This window comes from Trachypithecus francoisi, unplaced genomic scaffold, assembly GCF_009764315.1.
Source record: "Trachypithecus francoisi isolate TF-2019V2 unplaced genomic scaffold, Tfra_2.0 Lachesis_group3, whole genome shotgun sequence".
NCBI lineage: Eukaryota > Metazoa > Chordata > Mammalia > Primates > Cercopithecidae > Trachypithecus > Trachypithecus francoisi.
Genome location: NW_022681468.1, coordinates 78,486,219 through 78,492,535, shown reverse-complemented (window position 1 = coordinate 78,492,535; position 6,317 = coordinate 78,486,219).

Genomic DNA, 6,317 nt, shown 5'->3' with positions numbered 1-6,317 from the left:
AATTCCACTGGCACAAGATTACAGCAATTTCCTTGCCACTTATTGATCAACAGTCAAGCCATCTGCAACACAGTCTGGATCTCAGTCCCAGGAGGAGTCTTATTTAAGTGCTTCATCTACCGCCTCTTTTGTCTATTCTTTTTGTGTTACCTTTGCTAATTCTTCATTACTCTAATCTCAAATTATAGCTATTAATTCATATATTAGTTTCTCTGTGATGTTCAAATTACTTATTGTGTTTTGACTCCCTATTAGTCTTAACCCATGTAAACTTTAAAATTACTTTCTTAAAACATCATAAATACACAAAATGGAATGTCAGTTTTTAAACCGAAATAAAAATTAGGTCTCCCCAAATATATGAATGGACCCCTTCTCCCTTTTGGAATTCAGGAAAAGCCAACCAGCATTATATCAACATAGACTTTAAGTCTGATAAGAAATATTTGCAATCTATTCTCTCTGAAGCTTGCTACCTGGAGGTCTCATCTGCATGATGAAACCTTGGCCTCCACCACCCCTTATTATTACCCAGACATTTATTTCTATTGATAATAACTCTTTTAACCAATTGTCAATCTGACAATTTTTAAATCCACCTATGACGTAGAAGCCCCCTCCCTTTCTATTTGTTCCACCCTTTCAGATACAACCAATGTAAAGTTTATATGTATTAATTGATGCATATGTCTCCCTAAAATGTATAAAAGCAAGCTGTTCTCTGATCACCTTGGACACATACCATCAAGACCTCCTGAAGTTGTGTGATGGGCACATCCTTAACCTTGGCAAAATAAACATTTTAAATTGATTGAGACCTGTCTCAGATAATTTTGGGTTTACAAATTGGTAACCACAGAATAATTCTGAGTAGGGGTGTCCTTGACTTTTAACAAATCTCCTATTAGTACTTGGTACCAGCTTGAATTATCCTTACAGCTCAAACCAATAGGACAATTTGCTGAGGTCTGGGAGCTCCCCCACCTCCAGAGAATTCATGGTCTTTCCAAATTTGGTTGAGATCAGTGGTTTATTTTGCTGTACAACTCCTTTTCTGGAGTTTTACTTGCTACCAACAAGGAAGGCGAGTTTTTCTGCTTACATGACAATGGAAAGCAAATAACTCCTTTCTGGAGTTTCAGCTAATTTCCAACAGGGAAGGTGATTTTGAAAGGTTTTCTACTTCTTGCTTCTAAGATAGTAAACAGCAGTCTTGAGCGGGGCCCCCATTCCTAGGTAAGTAGCTGAATTGGGGATTTTTGTCTCAGAAATTGTCCTCAATGACTAAAAGTTAAAATTGACAACCAACTGGTCTTAATTTCTCTAATTATATTAGAGTGCTCATTAATCATATTGTTGGGTTTTTTGTTGTTGTTCCAGTCTTTCATCGAATTTGACCAACGCTACCTGACTTGATCTAATCTGAGTGAGAATTTCAAATTATAGGGAACAAGACCTCTGAATTGGCTAAAATTCCTCACAGCTGCAACAACAACAGCAGTGACAACAACAAAGACATGCATTTGGTTTCTGTGTTTGCTGCTTGTCTTAAAAACATTGTTCTGTTTCCTTTTCTTCCACTTTATCCCTCCTTCCCCCTTTGCCATCTTTGGTACCAAGGAAAATCTAGAGAAGGCTTCTAATGACTCAAACTCCTTAAAGAACACAGAATGAAGGCACTACTCACTCCTTTTGGGGGTGTTCTTTTTAGTTTCTTGAGTTTCAAGAGTCATGGACAGATTCCTCTTGGGTCTACAGCCCTGCTTTCTTGTATCATATTACCTGACCTCTTTGGCTTTTGGGTACCAGAGATTACTTTGTAATGTAAGAAGATTTGACTTTGGCAAAAGAGAGTTAGGGGTAGCTGAGGACAGTCTAGATAAAGTGGTCTTAGCTGTGAGTTCCCGCCTCCCCACTAAGAAGTTGTTGTTTAGGATCTTAATTCCAATTTGGAGGTGCATTCTATAGGATTTTCTCCATCACTTTTTCTCTCCAAATTAAGCTCGTTTGGCTTGTATGTGCATTTGTGTGAGAAACTAAACTGTCATTTTTATAGTTAAATGAGAGACTGAGTTTCCTCAGCTTCAAAGAGGCAAGGCATTTTGCTCTTCTCAGCCAAAAAGTGTCCCTGGGTGACCAAGGGCCAACTGGAAATGTCTGGGGGTTTGACACCCCATGATATACAGCAGTCCTACAGGGAACCTTAAACAAAATTAGTTTAAAAGGGATCAGTCAGGTAATGCGTATAGGAGCTGGGAGCTCAACATTTTGAGGTTTTTTGAAAGTGCAATACCTCTACAGAGAGTAACTGAGACATGCAAGAGGACAGAAACAACTCAATGGTGACACAATGTGGAGTCCCACCTACAACCAGCACATTTCAATCTACTATAGTAAACCCTAGGTTACAGCTGGAAAATGAAGCAGAAGCAGAAGCAGACGCAGGAGAAGAAGCAGAAGCAGAATCAGGAGGGCGGTGGGGGGAGGAGGAGGAGGGGGAGGAGAAGAAGAGAAGAAGAAGAAGAAGAAGAAGAAGAAGAGGAGGAGGAGGAGGAGGAGGAGGAGGAGGAGGAGGAGAAGAAGAAGAAGGAGACAAATAGTCTAAGAATGAGAAAAGTCAAAAGAGAATGGCTTCCTTTTGGGTACCCCGTTAATTTTATGATGGCTATACATGCAAGTGTTTGTGTAAAATGAGAAATTTCAAAGACATGTCATGATTTTCTAGTACTCCAGCTGGTCTATATATTATAATCTTTGTGCATATTTAAAACTGATAGGCAAATTACATCAAGAAAAAATTCAGAGCCCTGAAGTCCACCTGCAACTCTGAAGTTCTTAAATTCTCTATTTATTTTCTTTTCTGCCTGCTTTACATCTGATGTTACTTTTCTGTTGAGATAAAAACCAGTTTAGATACAACCTTTTCCCCCCACCCCCAAACTGGTGAGTTTCTATGAATATCTCATAGCTATGGTTCTGAAGCAAAAGCTATAGGATCTCTGTTTGTGTGAGTGTATATGTGTGTTTTATGTGTACATACACGTATTTCGTTATGTGTGTTTGTCCACTAGATACCAAATTGGCTTAAAGTTAAAGAGTACACATAAATAAGAAGACTAAATGCTTTTCAAATTCGTGTGACTTAAGTAAAATCCTTAGTAAATAAGGTGGCTTTAAAAATATTAGTTAAGTAGTATTAGAAATGTCAAGAATTGTTAGCATTTTTATTTTCATTAATCAAGTTGTTTTATACTTATGGGTGCAGAATACTATTATAAGGTTTCAAAATTTGCCAAAACACTTATAAAATTATAACTCCATCCCAAAACAGAATGGTCTTTCCATGTGTAATTTTTAATAAATAAAACATTTATTTTTTGGTTTAATGAAAACAGATAAACTCTGAGTTATGGGTAAAAAACCTGTATTTTTAACCTTAAGGTTTTACTTAGGTGAACAACTGAAATTCGTAAGTTTAAAGATAGTTAACAGCAAAATAATTTCAAATGATAATATTCAGTTTTATAAATAATCTAGGTAAACTATTAAATAATCAGGTAAATGTCCTAGAATAAATGCTTGTAAACAAACTTGCCATATAATTTAGAATCTAAGGTTATGTTAAATAACAGATATTTTTCTGCCAGGTTTATATCTGATGTTACTTTTAATTAACATTTTTAATTAGTTAAGTGGGTAATTACCAAATTAAAAATTATAAAAAAATTTTTTTAATTTTTTTTAAAATAACCAATAAATATTTTGGTTTCAAAATAAACCAAGAAATAAGAGAGATGTAAAGAAAGTTATATATATGAAGAGGTAATTTTGGTAAGAAATCTTGAAAGCAATATCATATGAGAAAAAATTTTGCATGATGAATTTTTGTCCTAAAATGAAATGATTCATTGTTCGAAAAAGAGGGCTATTTGAGACAAACCAGAAAGTCCAAAAATGTTGTGAATGTTCTGTGTAAGTCATAATATTAGTAAAAAAGGAAATTATAAAAATGTTGTATGATTAAGTTGACTATAACTAAAATTATAATTATTTTTCTAAAAATTGAAATTTGATATAAAATAGTCAAATATAAAACTAAAAAAACTGATTAGAAGAAGATTTTATTAAAAATAATGAGTTATGGTGAGAAGTTTTTAATTTTAAAGTTCTATAATGTTTCTTTTTGAAATTATTCAGATTAATATCTCAGAAACTGCAACCTGTTGCTTCAGTTCTTTCTCTCTTTTGCAAGGCCTGGGATGGTAACTCTCTCTTTCACCTTTTGTTGGTTCCTGTAACTTTTTAAATTAATTATCTAAAGTAAGGGAGAGAATTTTTGAAAATAAGCAAAAGAAAAATCTTTTGGATCTTCTCTTGTGGCATGTCTGTTATATCTATATGCTTGTATGTGTCACGTGGAAGTGATATTTCACTACCAAACTATATGAAAGTGCTCTACTCAATTCGTTTAAAGAAAAAAAAAGTACCTATCAGACTGATAGAAGCTAGCTCAGATCCTTTTTAATTCACATGACCTTGGTAATCTTTGGTAAGCTTAATTTGGTAAATTTAATCTCAAAATTATCTCTAGTAGTTTAAAATTTAAAGTCATATTATGCTACATTACATAACTTCAGTTTTTTTCCACTGGGAATTGAATTTGGGTTACTAAGAGTTAAAATAATAGACAATAAAAGGTGTTTTTGGTGAAGTCTGTAAAAACACAATGATGTGGTTTTTGCTAAGGAAAATGTAATTCTTTTTCCTAGTTTGGCGACTGTTTCAGAGTTGCTTTAAAATAAAGAAAAAGATTATATAAATAAAACTAAATGAGTAAAGACAAAAATGAAAAGGCAGGTGACGAGAAAACTTGATTATTGAGTGGCCACGTGGTTACCCATCTTAAAGAGCTGCAGCTGGGCTGCATTCAATTACTAAAGGTAAAAGCTACAGTGGAATTTAGAGATAGATCATACTCATAGTCCCAGGGAATTAGTTCACCGAACTAATTAATTACAGAAATGCAAATTAATAAGAAAAAAGCAAAATATTCAATCTCTTGGTTATTGTTATCTGTAACAGCTAACTGAAAGTAAAAGAGTGCTGGGTTTGGCCTTAAGGATGGGCCAAGCTTAGATGTGGGTCTGTCTCAGGTCAGGCTACCAGTCTGAAAGCTACACACAAAAGGAAAAATTAAGCCAGGGCAATAAAACTTACCTCTTAGACCTGTGGTTACCAAGAAGTTAGTCAATGCAGGGGAAGGGCAAGACCAAGCAACTATTAAAAAGAGTGTATAATGCAAAGGAATTGTTCCATTTTGTAGATTGGTATCATCAGTTTCCTGAGAAATCTTTACTGTAGTGAATTGTACAAATAACTACTTTAAGAACAGAATCTTTAATTTTAAATGCTACAGAATGAAAGGGCTTGTTTAAGTTGATGCAAGGCCCATAGCTTACTATTAAACATTTGCTGATGAGTATACATAATCCAAATGCACAGGAGGTTATTCCTGAGAAAACAACCAGCCCAGTGACCAGATAAATGCTACTGTAAGGTCTGTTTACCCTAAGAAGGAAACCGCCTAACTCTCCCTAAAAATGCCAAGTACAGCACCGCAGATGAAGCAGTTAATATGCTTCATATTTGAAAGTCCAGTGGGACTGGCTTTACGATGACACATCCTGTTCATTCTCTAACATTAAAAGGCCCCACACCAATTTTCTGCGTTTACCCCAAGTTGGTGAAATTTAAGAAATATCAAAAGGCAAAGGTTATAATAAGAAGCTAATATTTCGTGAAGCAAGGCTAAGGCAAATTATGATAAAGATTGACAAAAGAAACTGAGTTCCTTGGCTCAACCCGCAGCTGGGGACCCAGATCCTCTTTCAAAGGAAAAGATAAAATAGACTGTGGGTAGGAAAAAAAAAGGTTCTGGACCAAAGCATAAAAATGTATAAATTACTAGAGTTATGAAAATTGAGATGTTTAAACAGATTTCATAAAAGGTAGTTGTGACGCCTTTACATAAATGGCTATGAAAATAGGTAGTATATCTGATGGGGAAAGGTTTCCTTATCTAGTACCATAAAACTGAAGGCATGTAAGTCTATCCTATGAGAAGTGTTCATTGGACTGTGGAGAAAAAGTTAAATATTGAATTTGAACTCAATTGAACATGGACACAAACAATGGTCACCAAGTCCCAGAACAGGTTGTGTGAACCCATTGAGGCGTTTATCCAGTGCTGTTTCAGAGAAATCTCTATTTCGATCTATTCCTATATGTTAGTTATTGAAAAACAATAGACAATCGCG